This window comes from Rattus norvegicus, chromosome 8 (assembly GCF_021556685.1).
Source record: "Rattus norvegicus strain SHRSP/BbbUtx chromosome 8, alternate assembly SHRSP_T2T, whole genome shotgun sequence".
Lineage (NCBI taxonomy): Eukaryota > Metazoa > Chordata > Mammalia > Rodentia > Muridae > Rattus > Rattus norvegicus.
In genome coordinates this window covers 29,734,549-29,754,245 of record NC_141541.1, presented here as the reverse complement: position 1 = coordinate 29,754,245, position 19,697 = coordinate 29,734,549, and positions in this window count along the sequence as shown.

The following is a 19,697-nucleotide window of genomic DNA, read 5'->3' as shown; positions in this document are numbered from 1 at the left end:
AACAAGAAATCTTTTTTTTTTATTAACTTGAGTATTTCTTATTTACATTTTGAGTGTTATTCCCTTTCCCGGTTTCTGGGCAAACATCCCCCTAATCCCTCCCCCTCCCCTTCTTTATGGGTGTTCCCCTCCCCATCCTCCCCCATTGCCACCCTCCCCCCAACAATCACGTTCACTCGGGGTTCAGTCTTAACAGGACCCAGGGCTTCCCCTTACACTGGTGATCTTACTAGGACATTCATTGCTACCTATGGGGTCAGAGTCCAGGGTCAGTCCATGTATAGTCTTTAGGTAGTGGCTTAGTCCCTGGAAGCTCTGGTTGCTTGGCATTGTTGTTCATATGGGGTCTCGAGCCCCTTCAAGCTTTCCAGTTCTTTCTCTGATTCCTTCAACGGGGGTCCTATTCTCAGTTCAGTGGTTTGCTGCTGGCATTCGCCTATGTATTTGCTGTATTCTGGCTGTGTCTCTCAGGAGCGATCTACATCCGGCTCCTGTCGGCCTGCACTTCTTTACTTCATCCATCTTGTCTAATTGGGTGGCTGTATATGTATGGGCCACATGTGGGGCAGGCTCTGAATGGGTGTTCCTTCTGTCTCTGTTTTAGTCTTTGCCTCTCTATTCCCTACCAAGGGTATTCTTGTTCCCCTTTTAAAGAAGGAGTGAAGCATTCACATTTTGATCATCCATCTTGAGTTTCATGTGTTCTAGGCATCTAGGGTAATTCAAGCATTTGGGCTAATAGCCACTTATCAATGAGTGCATACCATGTGTGTTCTTCTGTGATTGGGTTACCTCACTCAGGATGATATTTTCCAGTTCCAACCATTTGCCTACGAATTTCATAAAGTCGTTGTTTTTGATAGCTGAGTAATATTCCATTGTGTAGATGTACCACATTTTCTGTATCCATTCCTCTGTTGAAGGGCATCTGGGTTCTTTCCAGCTTCTGGCTATTATAAATAAGGCTGCGATGAACATAGTGGAGCACGTGTCTTTTTTATATGTTGGGGCATCTTTTGGGTATATGCCCAAGAGAGGTATAGCTGGGTCCTCAGGCAGTTCAATGTCCAATTTTCTGAGGAACCTCCAGACTGATTTCCAGAATGGTTGTACCAGTCTGCAACCCCACTAACAATGGAGGAGTGTTCCTCTTTCTCCACATTCTCGCCAGCATTTGCTGTCACCTGAGTTTTTGATCTTAGCCATTCTCACTGGTGTGAGGTGAAATCTCAGGGTTGTTTTGATTTGCATTTCCCTTATGACTAAAGATGCTGAACATTTCCTTAAGTGTTTCTCAGCCATTCGGCATTCCTCAGCTGTGAATTCTTTGTTTAGCTCTGAACCCCATTTTTTAAAAGGGTTATTTGTCTCCCTGCGGTCTAACTTCTTGAGTTCTTTGTATATTTTGGATATAAGGCCTCTATCTGTTGTAGGATTGGTAAAGATCTTTTCCCAATCTGTTGGTTGCCGTTTTGTCTTAACCACAGTGTCCTTTGCCTTACAGAAGCTTTGCAGTTTTATGAGATCCCATTTGTCGATTCTTGATCTTAGAGCATAAGCCATTGGTGTTTTGTTCAGGAAATTTTTTCCAGTGCCCATGTGTTCGAGATGCTACCCTAGTTTTTCTTCTATTAGTTTGAGTGTGTCTGGTTTGATGTGGAGGTCCTTGATCCACTTGGACTTAAGCTTTGTACAGGGTGATAAGCATGGATCGATCTGCATTCTTCTACATGTTGACCTCCAGTTGAACCAGCACCATTTCCTGAAAATGCTATCTTTTTTCCATTGGATGGTTTTGGCTCCTTTGTCAAAAATCAAGTGCCAATAGGTGTGTGGGTTCATTTCTGGGTCTTCAATTCTGTTCCACTGGTCTATCTGTCTGTCTCTGTACCAATACCACGCAGCCTCCATCACCATTGCTCTGTAATACTGCTTGAGTTCAGGGATAGTGATTCCCCCTGAAGTCCTTTTCTTGTTGAGGATAGTTTTAGCTATCCTGGGTTTTTTGTTATTCCAGATGAATTTACAAATTGTTCTGTCTAACTCTTTGAAGAATTGGATTGGTATTTTGATGGGGATTGCATTGAATCTGCAGATCGCTTTTGGTAAAATGGCCATTTTTACTATATTAATCCTGCCAATCCATGAGCATGGGAGATCTTTCCATCTTCTGAGGTCTTCTTCAATTTCTTTCTTCAGTGTCTTGAAGTTCTTATTGTACAGATCTTTTACTTGCTTGGTTAAAGTCACACCGAGGTACTTTATATTATTTGGGTCTATTATGAAGGGTGTCGTTTCCCTAATTTCTTTCTCAGCTTGTTTCTCTTTTGTATAGAGGAAGGCTACTGATTTATTTGAGTTAATTTTATACCCAGCCACTTTGCTGAAGTTGTTTATCAGCTTTAGTAGTTCTCTGGTGGAACTTTTGGGATCACTTAAATATACTATCATATCATCTGCAAATAGTGATATTTTGACTTCTTCTTTACCGATCTGTATCCCCTTGATTTCCTTTTGTTGTCTGATTGCTCTGGCTAGAACTTCAAGAACTATATTGAATAAGTAGGGAGAGAGTGGGCAGCCTTGTCTAGTCCCTGATTGTAGTGGGATTGTTTCAAGTTTCTCTCCATTTAGTTTAATGTTAGCAACTGGTTTGCTGTATATGGCTTTTACTTTGTTTAGGTATGGGCCTCAAAAAAGAAATCTTAAAACAGGAGCATTGCCTTGCCCTGGACTAATCGCTGTCCACCCTACCTGCTCTTGGGGGCTGGAGGTGAGGTGGCACAGAATCAATGACACAGCCTCTGGGAGCAGGTGAGAAACACTGCAGCAAGTTCATCTGAACGCTGCTACAAGTTCCTTTAATGCCCTCCACCCGCGCCCCATTGGTCCCAAGAAAGCATCTCTTCTAAACAGCAGTTCCCGATTGGCTGGCATTGTCTGTGTCTCAGGCAGTCCTCAATTAGGTCCTCCTGAAGAAGATGCCTTTGTGGCTGCATGCCCCCCCCCAGCATTTGCATAGAGGGGGCCCCTCCATTCCTCCTGCACAGAAGGTCAATGACTGATTCCAAAACTAAATTGAATTGATCAAAATGAGATAATTTCACCCTTGCCTGGAATTTCCAGGGGTGATGAGTCCTGCATGTTGCCAGGTTCACAGGTTCCACATTGTTGTACAGGACCCCTTCTCAGGCATGCTATGTCACAAGCAATATTCCAGTCATCTTCCTAGGCCCAGTTCATGAATATCAACCAAGTCTCAGAGTTGTGAGCAGAAGAATCAATATGGCCGTTCATAGCAGCTAAGAGTTCTATGCTCTTAGTCTAGTGGTGTGTGAATCTTGCTTTGCTTTGCTTATTATTCAGAGGTATTATATCATATCTTTGAAGGAGACTTGTGAGCCACTGTTTTGGCAAGTGGGAACAGCTCACAAAGACAGAACCGCCTCTTTGGCACAGTTATCTTTAAGCTGGAGCCAAGGCAAACTTCCCCAGATTCACGGCTGCTTTCTGGGACTGGGCTTTCGGTATCAGCAAGGCCAATGCACAGTAGGCTCTAAAGCACTGATTTATTTTATTCTCCTCGTCTCAAGGTGAGAACCTTTGCAAAGGTGAGGACCCTGGGTTGGAGCAAAGGTGGGAAGTGGGATGGAGGGTCCCACCCACAGTTTCCATACTGGAACTGGTGAAGCCATGTTAAGTGTTGAGGGAGAGGCTAGGACAGATGACGACACAAGAGATAAGAACAAGAGTCAAGGACAAAGTTAGAGGGGGCAGGGATGTTTTGAATCCAGGGAGTTGTGGCATGAGTAGGTGCCTGGTGTCATCCTTAGGATAAGAGCAGTTTCTTGTACACTTTTTTTTTGCATTATTTTTGTGCCATTTTTATGTGGTATCAATTAGAGCATGATAACAGTGAAAACTGACCAGTGATACCATCCTGAGATACATATACTTTCCCTTTTTATTTTCAACACCTGCTTAATATTAAAGCCCACATTCTCCAACATCTTGATGTCCACGTCCTGGGTACTCAATAAGTACTGAAATAGGTTGCACTGAGCTGCTCATTGAAAACAACATGCTCCAATCACCTTGTCTACAAGAATCCCAGCCTTCAGGAGGACTTTCCTCTCTGAGCCCCATGTTTGCTTTCTGCAATTGTAAGGAGTACGTACATGTGTCCGAGAATTGATTCTAGTCATTGCCCACTACCGTGGCGGGTACCTGAGCCGAAGTGCACTTCTGCTGCCCCAAACTATTGTACCAGGGGCACACATGGCCATGGAGGTGCCGATGGAACTAAGTGGAGGTTGACATCTCTCGAAGAGGCGACTGGACTGGGTTTGAGAACAGTTATGTGGTTTGAAGTACAGAGAATCCTATCACTGGCTGACTGCAGAATCAAACAGCACTCCACCTTTCTGTGTCTCAACTTCTTCATCTAGGAAGAGGGTGGTGCTAGCATCTTCTGTGTGGGATCGTTGGGCTCAAATGAGTTCATGCAGGGAAGCTTTTTGAGTCTTGACATCATTACACACATTCAAAGTGTTGAGGCACAAGGCTGCTTGGGCCGGGCAGGGCAAGCATCACAGGTAGATGCCTGCAGAGACTGCGGGACATTCAGGCTATTCAGTGACCTCTGCATGACAGAAGGTAAGCAGCTCAGAGACACACGTCCCCCCCCCCCCCCCCCAGAGTGGCATTATGATCAGAGTTCCTGACAGGACATGATGTCTCTCTGGTCCTGTTTCTTCAGTCCCTGGATGACTTGGACTCGCAGACGCTGTTCCCACAAGGAAACCAAGACGCCGAGCATTGGTGGGAAAAGCGCAAATTGTCAAAGGGGCATTTGGAGCATTTGACCTCCCAGCTCCTGATGGCTTTTCCTGTTATTTGTACAGCTGAGTCAGAGGTTCCAGGAGGGTGAGGCAATTCTGGGGGTTGGAGTATTGGAGGAGGGGAGAGATCTCAGGGAGAAGGAGGAAAGAAAGAATTGGAGAGAATGTTCCCTGAGAGCCATCAATTGATTCAGTGGCATTGGCAAAGCAATTCCAATTTACCGGACACGTTATATGGACTTCCCAGTACTTTGACAAAAGGAGGCCCTGTCCATAGAATTCTGGCACGTTTTACTCCTGAGTTTAGCCAAAATTTGAAAGTTTAAAGACACGGGAAAGTCACTTGAGAGAGCACAAAGTGCTGAGGATGTAACTGAGCTATGCTTCTGAGCCTCTCTTCTGCTTTTTAAAGTTAACTTTATTGTCAATACAAACCACTAGTAGAAACACAGTCCATTCAAGTGCGTGGGGTGTCAGCCTCAGGGCTGGTCTGGCCCTTTCTGCCTTAAAACCCCCAGGGGTCTCCTAGTGGACTGAAGGCTGAGGTTAACGGAATCTCACTCTTTTATTCCTTGTCTGACCAGGCTTCTTATGTTAAAGATTAAGAAGAAAAGTTCCGTGGCAGCTTCAGATCTCATTCCATGCTTTAATATATCATCGGTGGACATTTCTCAACTTCTAGTGCTTCACGGTAGTAGAGTTTGTTTCCAGTGGTCGTTGACAGCACGAGGTACGGATATGTATTAGTTCACTCAAGTATTAATCTCCACTGTGTTAGGGCTCTGTAGAGGAACAGAAGCGATAGAACAAACGCGTGCTATAATAAGGATTCATTAGGTTGGTGTCTTAGTTACTACTGTTGCATTGCTGTGAAGGGACATGATGCCAAAGATGTGTGTGTGTGTGTGTGTGTGTGTGTGTGTGTGTGTGTGTGTGTGTGTGTACATATATATGTATGTATAGGTATAGGTATAGATATATACAATTTAATTGGGGGCTTGCTTATAGTTCAGAAGGTGAGTACATGATCGTCATTGTGGAAAGCATGGTTCCAGATGCCAGAGCAGTAGCTGAGAGCTGCATCCTGCTTCTCAGGCAGGAGGCAAAGAGTGAACGTGAACTTATGCCTAGCATAAGCTTCTGAAACCTCAAAGCCACTTTCGGTGCCATACCTCCTCCAACAAGCCCACATCTCCTAACCCTTCCTAAACAGTCTGCCAACTGGGAAATAAACATTCAAATCTATGAGCCTAAGGGAGCCATTCTCATTCAAACCACCGCAGGTGGCTCAGACTATATGGGCTGGGTAATTGAACAATGGCTGGCGTTGTATTGGAGAGGCTGAGAACTCAGTGCCAAGAGTACGCCTCCGTTGAAGACCTATAGCATCTCTGGAGAACTGCTGGCCTTCAGTCTACTTCAGGGGGCTGAAGAATCTGGGTTCTAGCAGCAGTGAAGGAGGGCAGAGGCACTTTCCAGGCAAGAGGGAAGACGGGCAGGTGACAGGTAACAGGTGACACAGGGAGGTGACAGATGACACAAGCAGGTGACAGGTGACATGGACAGGTAACAGGTGACACAGGCAGGTGACAGGTGACACAGGCAGGTGACAGATGACACAGGCAGGTAACAGGTGACACAGGCAGGTAACAGGTGACACAGGCAGGTGACAGGTGACACAGGCAGGTGACAGTTGACACAGGCAGGTGACAGGTGACACGGGCAGGTAACAGGTGACACAGGCAGGTGACAGGTGACACAGGCAGGTGACAGGTAACACGGGCAGGTGACTGCAGCACTGCCTTTCCCTTCTCCATTGTTCTACAGTGTCAAACACGGAATCTCAGTAATTTTACTCTCCCTGTTGCTGAAACCCTTCCTCTTCCCAGCAAGTCCTTCTGCTATTTTCACATCTTCTTTCTGTGTGTGATTCCCTGAGTTTAATTAGAATCAGTTGCATGAGCATGAGCTTGGGGCTATTTACTGAAGTACAGGCAACTTACCAGTGGCTGCACCGTCCTTTCCCTCAGCAACCCTTAGCTTCCGGGCCACTCTCCTGTTCACGATAAACTCATTTTCCTTTTTATTTATTTTTCTCTTTACAGTAGCAGGTTTCTTGCTATGGTCCATGAGTGCCTCAGCCATGGGCTCTTGACCAGGTTTGCAGTACTAAGCATACGTTCTCTCCTGTGGAGAAGGCATACAATCTAGGCAGAAAGCAGTGATTACCCATGTAACAGTCCTGTCAGAGGACATATCTTGTCTGGCAGGTCTACAAGTGGGTAAGACTGTCAGTGACTTCTCTCTCCCAGCAGTCTGAACAGTACCTGGAGAACTCGATAGCAGGATGAAAGCAGATCTAGCTTTATTTGACAAAGACACCAAGATGTGCAATGTCTTAAACAATGGAGTCTTACCATCAAGTTCTGGTGATCAACCCAGATCAATAGAGACAGCCTGTATTGTTTTGAGAGAGGTTCTAGAGGCTCCCTTCAGACTTCTTTATATCTGTGATGCTGCCACTCTGAGGGGGGGTGATTTCTTGCTTTAGTTAGTCCTTTTAGGAAATGTCTTCATGGACCTGCCCAGAGGTGTACTTCTTAGTTGGTTGCAGATCCAACCAAGATGAGTCATCACAAGCATCTTCTGTTTGAATCCCTCTTTTTTCTCTCTCTCTCTTTTTTTTTTTTGGCAATTTAGGCAGTGCATTATTGAAAGAGCACAGCATGGTGCGTTGATATCGCATTTTATGGTTGAGGAAACAAAGACTCTGTGAGAATGGGAGATTTGGTGAAGGGCACAGGGTAGGTGGAAGAGGCAAGGATCCGATGTAAGCTGGCCACCTCCCAGCTCACAATCGGTCCCTTCACTCCTTGGTGCCCAACTTTTCAACAAATGTGTTCTGTATCAACACCATGAGAGACCCACTGTTCCTAGCCGCCACACCAGCCCAGGGACCCATCACCCCTGAAAGATCCCAGTAGAAGCTCCTCACCCATCTCCCATCTACGTGGCTTCTGTCAAGTCTGGAGCCGCACAGAAGCCATAATAAGTGATTTTTCAATACTGCTTAAAAACCTCATACACGGCAACAGGAAAGAATTTCCAAAGTGGAATTTTTCTTTCTCCCTCTTTTTTATCTTAATTATTTTATTAATTTACATTCCAAATGTTGTCCCACCTCCTGGTTCCCCCTCATAGAGTTCTCCCTCCCTCCCCTTCACCTCTGAGAGGGTTCCCTCCCCTAAGCATCCCCTCTGTGTGGGGCATCAAGTCTCTACAGGATTAGGTGCATCCTCTCCCAGTGAGGCCAAACACGGCAGCCCTCTGCTATATGTGTGCTGGGGGCCTTGGACCAGCCCTTAAATGCTCTTTGGTTGGTGGCTTAGTCTCTGGGAGCTTCCAGGGGTCCAGGTTAGTTGACATGATTGGTCTTCCTCTGGGGCTGCAATCCTCTTGAGTTCCTTTGATCTTTCCCCTAACTCTGGGGGTCCCAGACCTCAGTCCAGTGGGTGGCTGTATCTGTATCTGTCTCAGTCAGCTGCTGATAGAGCCTCTCAGAGGACACTCACACTAGGTTCCTGTAACAGGAAAGAATTTTTAGATTCGTATCATATATTCATCCTAAGATATAACCACAGACATTTGGCTGTGCTTGTTTTTGAATACATTTCCACTTAGCTCCTCTATCCATCTCTCTATCCATTGTAAGGCTTGAATTTTCAAGTAAGTTACAGAAAGCAACACTTTTAACATAAACTGATATTTGCTTTTATAATTCTATAGCTTATATGAAGAGTTCAACACACAAATTGACTTTCCTTGTGATATCTTTCAGTCTCTCCCAGCAGCTTGTTTACTTGTGCTCAGATGTCTAACATTTGTATAAGGGCTCCTGTCACTCTGTACACATCTCTGCTGGCCCTCTACCCTGGCTGTATCAACTATGGCTGCCCTTAGGCCAGAAATGCCAAACATTTCCACTAGACACACTGACTCTGAGGACTGAGGGGCTCTCTGTGCCATCAGTAAAATCTGGGATTGATTTGTACTGCCTGCTATGGTAGTCTCAGTGCATTTGAAGATAGAGAACAGTCACAGGCTCAGGAAAAGTGTTTCACTCTTGCTTTAGATGCCTGCTCCTCTGTGCAGGCTGCATGGTCTCATGGTCAAGTTATGTTAATGTATGGAGAACATTTTGCTCCCCCTCCCACTTGGGGCTGCCCTTTATCACCAAATGGGGGTGATCGTGGTCCCTTATCTCACAGGGTCTGGGCCTGTGGCTCTTCTCTATCTCCCCAATTCCTCTGATGGTCAGATGAGCCAACCTTCAACAGATCCCTCACTTGCATGATCTGAAGCTCACATTCCCATCTGGAAGGATGTGCTAGGAATGAGTTCATGAAGGTTAGGGGGAATATGGGTTATCACAAAGCCTTCCTACTGGGTGATGTGCTTGATCCTTATGGTTCTGGTGGTAGAAGATCTGCTTTGTCACCCTCTGACTGAGACCTGTGTAGTGCGTTCTAGGAGAAACATCTCAGGTCCAGCCTATAGCTCACACAACACACTTTTGTGAGGTCATAGTTCCTAGTCTTGGATCTCTTTCTCCTTCCTGCTTAGAACCCAAACTAAAAAAAGCAATTCTGTGCATTTCTTTCTTAGACTATCTTTGAGGTAAGTATTTATGCTGTGTTTCTAGATGAGGATCTGAGTCTTGCATGTGGTACACTCATGGGTCACGTGTGACTCAATTTTGTGTCAGATTCAGGTTTTCATAGGTCAGTATTCAACCACTGCATTAGAATGACTTATCTGAATATAAAGGCTAGGAAGAGGACAAAACAAACAAACAACAAGCTAAAAGAAAGCAAAAACACAGAAGGAGGAGGCTCTGCAATGCTGACCCTTCCCTTTCTCCTCAACACTGTGCTTTTTTCTAGAGACTCTAGCATGGTGAGCATCCTGGAAGGACATCTGCATTGCCTCTAGTAGACCTCATCCCTTGATGTCCTGCAAGGAAAAAGTGTTATTCCAACTTTCCATGAAGTCTAATTCTTAAAAAAAATGAATGACATGTTATGTGTGTGTGCCTACAGATGATCACAGGCCACTGTTCATAGGTGAAGGCAGAAGGGACAACTTGCTAGACTCACTTCTCCCCTTCAATCTGTGGGTCATTGAGTTGGTAGCAAGTTTCTGTCCCCGCAGAGCCATCTCATCAGCCCACGAGAAGTCTAAGCCTTACCATAGTTTCATTCTTGTGTATCCTTCACATGCCTTCCAACCACAGGCAGTTCTCCCATCCTCTAACATCCCACAGCTAATGATTTCATCTAAGTTAGTCTTAATATATGATGATTGTAGGATGATGTCATTTTGCAGGTGAAGGCAGATACAAGATAGAGCGAGGCCTGCCATTGGACAAGAAGGAAGGGTGAGTGGGAGAAGAGTTGTATAGAGGAGGCAGAGACGGGAGCAAGAGAGAGGCAGCCAAGAGAACATGGAGGCATATGTTAAGATTCCTCTCTGTACATTTACATGCTGTTATGAATATTCTGAAGGGATGAATGTATACTGGGCTTTGTATGGCTAGGTGGGCAATTATATCTTATCAGTTGGATCAGAGGTTATTGTGTTGTGTTCTTTCGTGTGGTGATTTAATTGAGTTCAAGAGAGTGTGTGGTGGCTGGAGACACTGGACCGCCACGAAATTGGGATGTGTATGTCTGGCATGGTGGCAACCTGCCTTGGGAATTTAGATGGGTAGAGAGATTGTTGCCAGGCTCAGAGAGTAGCCATCAGCAGTGTGATATGGGATGGAGCTAAGTGGGTGAGAGGCTTTGCTGACTGAGATGAAAATATCAAATAGATGTCTTGGGGCACTATGGTGCCAGATCTAGTGTGGGATAAAAGAAAACACTTTATAATTTTATAGCAACAGATGATTTGTGTCACATTGTATGTCTCCCACCAAACTGGAAGTCAACCTTATCTCCACATCTCCAATATGTACCAAGCACGGTGCTCATTTCTGAGAAGAGAGATAAGCAATATATGATTCCCAGAACCAACAAGCTCCAGTCTGATGGGGCCAGGTAGATGTGGTAAAATACAGAGTAAGTATAACAATAGAAAGAAGCAGAGAGGGTTAGGGTTGGGGCTGAGGATGGCGGGAGTCCCCAAGCTCAGAAATAGCTTTGAAGAAGAGGTGATTGTGAACTGAGGATTTGAAGCACTGGGCAGACGAGACACTAGAGAACATGGCCATCAGAAGGAGAGGTTTGTATGGGACCCAATGTGGGAGCGACGAGAGCTCAGAATACACAAGAGAAGCATGAACCAGGGAAGCAAGGGATAGAAAGATCTGGAAGAGGTGGGCTAAGAAGGCCAAGAGACAAAGTAGGTGCTGGGTGAGTACCTTCTGTGTGAGAAAATACACTGTCATTGCTGTTCCTTTACAAGACAAGTGGAGGCTCTGCTGTGGACACTGCTACAGCTCTGCTTTGTGCACGTCTCTCTTCCAGGCCTGCCTATGCCTTCCATCATTGGGAATGAATGCTCACAAATGCTGGGGAAGGAGGTAAAGGCAGAGAGTTGAGGGCGGGAGCTACTGTTCTGTGATTGAGATTACGCACTGCGCTGTCATTTAGTGAGTCTGTCTCTTTCCTAACTTCAGAGCCTTTCACTAGAGCCTCTGAAAATGTTCTCCACCCATGGCGTCTCCTCATTTACTTACTGCCTGGCAGAGAGGCTGTGTTTCCTAGTTTGGGCTTAGAAATACCATGAGCCACAGCTGCAGTTACAGGGCAGACAGTAGTCTTCTTCTGTCTTGTACATGATGGTAAGCTGTGATCAGAGGCTCATGGCAGTGCTCCTCCTGTGCAGATGATTGATAACCCCATGCTTTGTGATAAAGAATGTGTTTGCCTATTCTGAGATAGGATCTCGTGAATCCCAGGTTGAACTTCTTATCTCCTGCCTCGACCTCTGAGTGCTTAGATTATGTTTTCCACCATGTTTGTTTTATGTGGTTCCGGGGATCAAATTCAGGACTTCCTGCTTGCTGAGCAAACATTCTACCAGTTGAATTACACCCACAGCCCCAGTTGTTATTCCTTCTATGAGATAAAACAAATGCCTGCTATGCTATTATTAATTGCTTACTTCTTTACAGCATTACACTGGCCCCTGCTATTTCATACATTTCATAGAGGAGGAAATTAGATGCAAATAAAATAATATATCAGATTTGTATCCTTGAGAGAAGCACAGTCTAACTGACCTCCCTTCAATGATGGGAATGTTCTGCCGTCTACAATGCCCAGCACATGTGGTGACTGGAAACCTGAGTGCGGTACAGTAATAACCCCCAATGATGAACCTGTGTCTATGTTTTGCTGCAAAGTCAAGTGGATGTTGTAGGCATGATGAAGGGACTTTGAGATATAGATGACTCTGGATTATCTGCATGGGCTCAGTGTGACAAGAAGAGAGTACTGGAGAAAGCCAGGGAAATTTATTTGAATGTGCTGCACTGTTAGCTTTGAAGGTAGAGGAAGGAAACATCGGCCCAGGGAAGCAGGCAGCCTTAAAGCAAAAGTGAGGACCCATATTTTCACCTGGGGCCTCCTGAAGGACATAAACCTCCTAATACCAGAGTTTAGCCTATTTTGCTGCAGTTCCATTTTCTGACCCACGGAACTGTACAATGCTAGACTTGTGGGGTTTTTTTTAAAGGTTTTTTTTCAGTTCTTTGATAATTTTATGGTCAAACAACATGTTTTGTTCATATTCGTCTCCTAACTCTTTCCAGATCCATCTCCCTTTCCCACCCACCCCCAGTGTTGTGTCCATTTAAAAACTTAAACATATCAAAATCAACTTGTGCTTGCCGGGCCAGTCTGTAGTATAGCCCATGGCTCCCTATATAATTCTCAGCTCTTTAATTGTGATTTTCTCCTGCTGCTAGCTTTTGATAGATTTGTTCTTTTTCTTTTCCTCTTCCTCTTCCTTTTCCTCTTCTCCCCCTCTACCTCCTCCTCTTCTTCTTCCTCCTCTTCCTCCTCCTCTTCCTCCTCTTTTTCTCTTTTTTCTTCTAAGTTTCATTTTTCTGGTTCTTTACTCCATTCAGTTAGGCTTCTGCTTTGAGATCCTTGTCATCTGTTACTTCCTCTTACTCCTTTTGTGTAACTCGGGATCCAACTCTGGGTGTCATGGATGCTAGAAGCCCCGTAACACATTGTAATGCTAGCTGTTGCCCCTAGCACTCTTTCTTTCAAAGGTATTCAAAACTTAAAAAAAAACCTTCAGGCATGCTTTCCTTCTTGCTGAGTGGGCCTTAGGTCCACTTAGAGAGCAGTTGGTTACTTCCGGGGCATGCGTGCCATTACCACACTCTTAGGGCACCTTCTGATATCATCAACACTAGTCCTCAGGAAGGAGGCTCTCAGGTCAGTTCTAACTTAGGGGGTCTCTGACCCCTGTGCCTGAAGTACATCGTATCTAATAATAAGGACTTTGCTTGCACCTCTGAGGAGCCACTATGGGCAATAGTATTAGCCTGTAATGGTTTAGAAGTCTCTCCTGACCAACCAGTCAAAAGAGGGCTTCTCATGCCTAATTTTTTTTAAATGAACTTTGGGTTTTGGAAGAAGCATTGTAATTTTAGATGGGAAATTTTCATTAAAATATATTATATTGACTTATGTGTATTATATATTGACTTATGTGTTATATACCCACATGGTATACTTTATGTGTGCCATTTTTAGGTAATTAATAATAGTATGATTTCTCATCATTTTCAGACATCTTTACTGTTGTTTTACCTTCTCCTTCCTTCTGTGTTTATCCTCCTCTCCCCCTTCTCCATTTTGTGAGGTCATGGATCTTGGAGGAAAGCCTACAGTTGCCGCTGTTTTACTAAACTGGCATAATCACACTGCAGTCTAAATATTTGTCTTATACCCACAGAAAAATGTAGTCTTCATCTCTCATCAAGGAAATTTCTTTTTGCAACAAGCAGAGACCATTATGGAAAATCACTACTAATCAAAATGCAAAGTTATGGAACATAGTCCCAACAGATACCTCTACAACATAATTCCTGAACCTGGGGCTCAAAGATCACTGAAGATGTGGAGACAGACAGACAGATTTAAGGTCAGGGGATCAGGGAGTTTGCTGCAAGTATGTATCTCTGAGAAATGGCAGAAGCTACAGCCATAAGGTCTCAACAACAACGCTGCCTAGCCATAAGTGAACAAGGACTATACCAACAGACATGGTAATGTGTGTGGTTGTGAGGAAGCCCATGAGGCCTCAACCCTACAGAAAGAACTAAGGCAACTAAGGACTGCGGAGTGTGGGAGAGACAGTCTTCTTCTCCTGAGAAGAGCACATTAGCTGATTATCCAATACCAAATGGTCAGCTCAGAAAACATAAAACAAGTAACATTATACAGACTGACCAAGTTGTACTTATGTACTTAGGAATATATATGGATGCATGTGTGTTATAGCAATTATTGAGAAAAGAGGCCATGAATTTGACAGAAGAGCAAGGAGGAGTTTGTGGGAGGGTTCAGAAGAAAGCAAGGGAAGAGGTGAGTGTGGTACACACATTATTTTAAAAAACAAACGAAGTCATTTTACAAATCATATTTAATGCATACGGGATGGTTTGTTTGCATGTATGTCTGTGCACCATGTGTATGCCTGAGGAGGCCAGAAGAGGGTGTCAGATCCCAAGATCTGGAGTTAGGATGGTTGTGAACCCCCATGTGGGTGCTGAGGATAGAGTCCAGGAGGTTTGTAAGAGCAGCCAGTGCTCTTAACTGCTGAGCTGTCTCTCTTGCCTCTCTGTCTTCCTTGCAGATACATGTTTCCCAATTGGCAGTGCTTTTGTGTTTCATTTTCCTTTGTTACAAGAAATGTCTTTCCCTTAGGATTTTGTCTTCCCCCTATTGGTTGTTGAGGAGTAATTTAAAATCTCTCAGATTTGTGAATGTTTCAGTTTTTCTTCTGCTGTTTCATTTTAACTTTCACTATGATTGAACAAATTACTCTGTATGCTTTCAATCTTTTAGAATGTATCATAATATGACCTAAGATGTGAAGCAAGGCCTGTTTTAAAGTTACTGTTAAACACACAGTTTTATTATAAACCAGAAAAAAAGTCCAAATCAAAGAGTTGAGAAAATGTTAATTAAATACTTTAAGAATTACTGAAAGAATAGATTTTAAAGTTGAAAAGTAAAAAGAAATCCCAGATGAAAAACACCACTGACTTTATGCAAAAAGTTTTAACTGCTGTTAAAACGATGAACATAATAAAATGCAAAGTCAAAAAAGTTTTTCCATTTCATTGACAAGAGTTTAATCTCCTTTTCATACAAAAGATCCCCTTGAAGTTTAAAAGTAAGAAAATATGGGTTGGGGTTGTAATTCAGGGCTTGGTGTACAAGAGGTCTTGTGTTCAATGCCTACCACAGTAGGCAAAAGTAAAGTAAATAATTATATTAAAAAATTCCTTGCCAGGGCAGTCATTATTGCAGTTTGCAGGGTTCACGTTGGGTATGAATGGTCATTGCTTTTCTCTTCTGATAATGTGTTAGGAGTCACCAGCTATTTTCTGAGAATCTAAAGCTCACTCCATGAGATGGTGAAACCTATTCCTGGCACTGTTAACTCGGCCAAGAATCTATGGCAAGATAAGTACCAGCCCTAGGGGAGAAACTAATGCTATTGTTCTGCGAAATGGACTCCTGCTGACTTATTGTTACACCCACAGAACAGCATCTCTCTTGACCCTTGTTAGAGAAGCTTCTTACCTTAGATGACAATTTACACAGAGACCCTCAGCTGCTCAACATGTAGAGAATCAAAGACTACAGAGCATTCATTCCGAAAGGGGATAAACAAATCATACCCCTTCCTGAAAGGCACAGGGATCTTTAAGGAAGAGGGAGTAAAATAGGGAGGCAAAGATTAAAACAGAGGCAGAAGGAACACCCATTCTGAACCTCCCCCACTTGTGGCCCATACATGTACAGCCACCCAATTAGACAAGATGGATGAAGCAAAGAAGTGCAGGATGACAGGAACCGGATGTAGATCTCTCCTGAGAGACACAGCCAGAATACAGCAAATACATAGGCGAATGCCAGCTGCAAACCACTGAACTGAGAACGGGACCCCTGTTGAAGGAATCAGAGAAAGGACTGGAAGAGCTTGAAGGGGCTTGAGACCCCTTATGAACAACAATGTCAAGCAACCAGAGCTTCCAGGGACTAAGCCACTACCCAAAGACTATACATGGACTGACCCTGGGCTCCAACCTCATAGGTAGCAATGAATATCCTAGTAAGAGCAACAGTGGAAGGGGAAGCCCTTGGTCCTGCCAAGACTGAACCCCCAGTGAACGTGATTGTTGGGGGGAGGGTGGTAATGGGGGAGGATGAGAAGGGGAACACCCATATAGAAGGGGAGTGGTAGGGGTTAGGGGGATGTTGGCCCGGAAACCAGGAAAGGGAATAACAATCAAAATGTAAATAAGAAACACTCAAGTTAATAAAGAAAAACAAACAAACAAACAAACAAAAAAAGAGAGACTCTGAGGACCTGAGGTGCTGAATAACTTCAAGGGAACAGCGTTTTCCAGTCACAGCAGAGCAGTTGCTCCTGTGAATATGCAGTGATTATGACAGCTACACAAGACTTAAGCAAACTCAGGACAGACAAAAACCTTAGCATGGATGTGGGGGAGACGAACACAAGATCCCATTACCAGTTGAGGAGCTACTTGGCATGTGATTACTGCTAGGAGAGGGAAAATCCATTTTCTCTAATGATATGACCTCTGGTTGGTTGATCACACTGCAGGGTAGGCCCCACTCCAAAGAGTAGATGGGCAACGGACACCTAATCCGTGCTGGGAGGCAGATAGAGAAGGAGATAAGAAAGGGGATTGAATATGATCAAAATAGATTGCATGAACTTCTCAAAGGGATAATAAAATATTATTCTTTAGAAGATAAAATATCAAAACTCATCAGTACTACATATCAAATGGCAGATGATATTTCTCTAGATAGGAACTACAGCTAATACATTTAGTAGATATTCAATTTTATTTCATATCAGAAATTAAGATTAAGTGAAACATGAACAAGAGACCTCTCGGGCGTTTTTAATGAATGTATCAAAAGTTATAGAGATAAGGTAAATTATGCCAATGTTCACTGCTGATCTTCCCATAAAATGGTGTGCCTAAATCTAGAAAAGCTGGGCTATGTTGGTTTTGTCTTATTTATGTGAGCAACTGTGAGGGTGACTATTGTGGCTTTTCTCCATCTAGCATTCATGGGTATGGCATTATCTCAACACACAGCTTCCATTACTGCCTTCATAGGCAGAAAGAGCATGGCAGAGAGTCCTGTCTTGGGTATCTTAGGCACATGCCATTTCTGTTCATAGCTCATCCACTATTTCCAGTCACATGAGTCCAGGCTCATTACAAGAGGGTTGGGAATGTCGAAAAGCTTACTAAGTATTCAGCAAAGCCTTCCTGCAACAAATTCAGGCTGTACCTGACATATGACACAGCCCTTTTGAAGCATAAATTTAATCAAATATAATTACAGTTTCATTTCCTGGTAGGTATTTTTAGCAAGTGACAAAATGGTAAAGTCTAAATATATGAAAAAGATTTTCATGCCATAGTGTCATTATGACTATCTAGGAAGTGGTGACCCAGCGGCTTATTATGTACAAAGCATTGAATTTCATCCAGTGTGCAAAACTACATGTGAAGCAAGGAATTGCACTTGGTGTATAGAACCATAGTCCATAGTACATGCGGTGATGGATTTTACACGATGTACACCCCATATCGCTACTGTGTATGAGATGATGCAGTTAATGTGGTCTACAGGACCCATTGCCTTGCTCTAGGCAAGGCAGTGGATTTTGCAAGCCTGCAGAGGTAAATTTATATGCGTAAAACACAGCTTCACGTCAATCACACAGGATCTGTTAGGACTGACCCTACCACCTATTTACTTATGTGTATTATAGCTGACAGTCTGGGGACCAGTGTGATCCACTGAGCATGCTTTGTTTGACCTACACAGTGTTTCAGAAGTGTGAAAGTAATAATCAGCCTCTGAGTATTCAATCTTGGGAGATTTCACATGCATTTGCTTACACATATATATCTAGATAGCAGGCTTTCCCCAAACTTGCTCTTGCTAGATTGGGTAGGCTTGCTCCCTGCTATTTCAGTGACCTGCCATTGCCCTCGAAAGCAACTTCAGTATGGCTAAGTCTTCCAATGACTTGCCAGTTTCTTTCCACTTCCCTAGCAGGGCCTCTGAGAATCAGATCTTTGTATCTCCGGGGAAGGTTCCGAGGCTGGAAAGTCTACATTTTCTCTCTCCACTGTGGAGCACAGTCTCTGTCTCTTGGGTCACCTCTTGTGTTGGGACCCCCAGGTAAATGGCAGCTGATTGACCTTCTTCTGGCAGACACAAGTGGGTGCTAATGAATGGGCGAATGTGTTGCCCTTATACTCGATAATGAGGTGACTAGCCCTCACCTCTTCTCTCCCTGTTGCATAGGCAACACAGAGACCCCAGTTCAGAAGTTCTAAGAGTTCACAGAGGCTTAGACAGTATTCCAAGGTGCCAACCTCTTACAGCAGGTGCTACAGTTGAGAATGTATTTCAATAACACTTTGAGACATTTGACACTTCCTACACAAGCGGAGAGCTTGTGATAGGATAGTCATGTGTCCTCTGTCTCAGTCATCTATCTCTCCAGAAAACCTTTGCTTAATGTCTCCTAGTTAATGTTTGAACCTTTTATGGACTGTGGTATTCACAAGACTGAAAAGGGCAGCTTCAATTTACTAGGGAGAAAACTGGGCTTAGGGGAGTCAAATGATTGGTCCACAGTCACATGAGTGGGCGATAAATTCAAACTAAGACCATTACAGTGAACAATGTTGTCCTGGCAAATCTCTCTCTCTAGCAGAGGCTGTTTGGGGTGTGATTGTTACTAATCCATTCTTAGTTTCAGTTGACATTCCTATCCCCATGCCAGTTTTTTGGATGCTGGGTCAACAGTACTCAAGGGAACACATTGCTCAGACAATTACTCTGACACAACCTGAGGTTGTGGATCGGTCTATGCTGTAGTAATAATAGGAAAGCCTTTAAAATGTGCTGAGTAGGATGCCTCATGGACATGACCGATTTTTCTCTGCACTCACATTCCAGTTCAATTCTCAGGTCTTTGGGATCTCTATAGCTTGGGGATTTTTGCAGGAAAGTGAACAGATTATGAAATCCATGCTTCCTTTCATATTTCATAGCAGCTTATGGCAGAATTGGCTACAGTTAGGAAGATGGGGTGGAGGAAACAGAGCTTAAATGTAAAGACAGATGAGAAAAAGAGACTCTGTGGTTCCTATACACAAATCACCCAGGATTCTTTCCCACCCTGTGTCTGCCCCTGGGAAAGTGCTGGGATTTATAGGAGATAACTTTGTGGGTTCCCATTTCTGTGTAAGACTGGAAACTGGGCATCAGTCATGAAGAGCGCTCTGGATAGAGTGGCCTCCATGGTGGTTAAGGGACAATTTTTGCAGTCCAAAGGATCAGAGTCTTATTATTAGGATGGAGAACACACATTGTGTCTCTTTTTTCCCCCCTTAAAACACTCAGATTAAAGAACACTTGCTACTTCTTTGCCTTCTTAAATCAAAGTAACATTTCTCTGGGTGGCTAGCCTCTTGTTCTCTTCCAAGCTGTGCTCTTTGGACAATGGACTCCCCTACTCCCACCTCTGCAG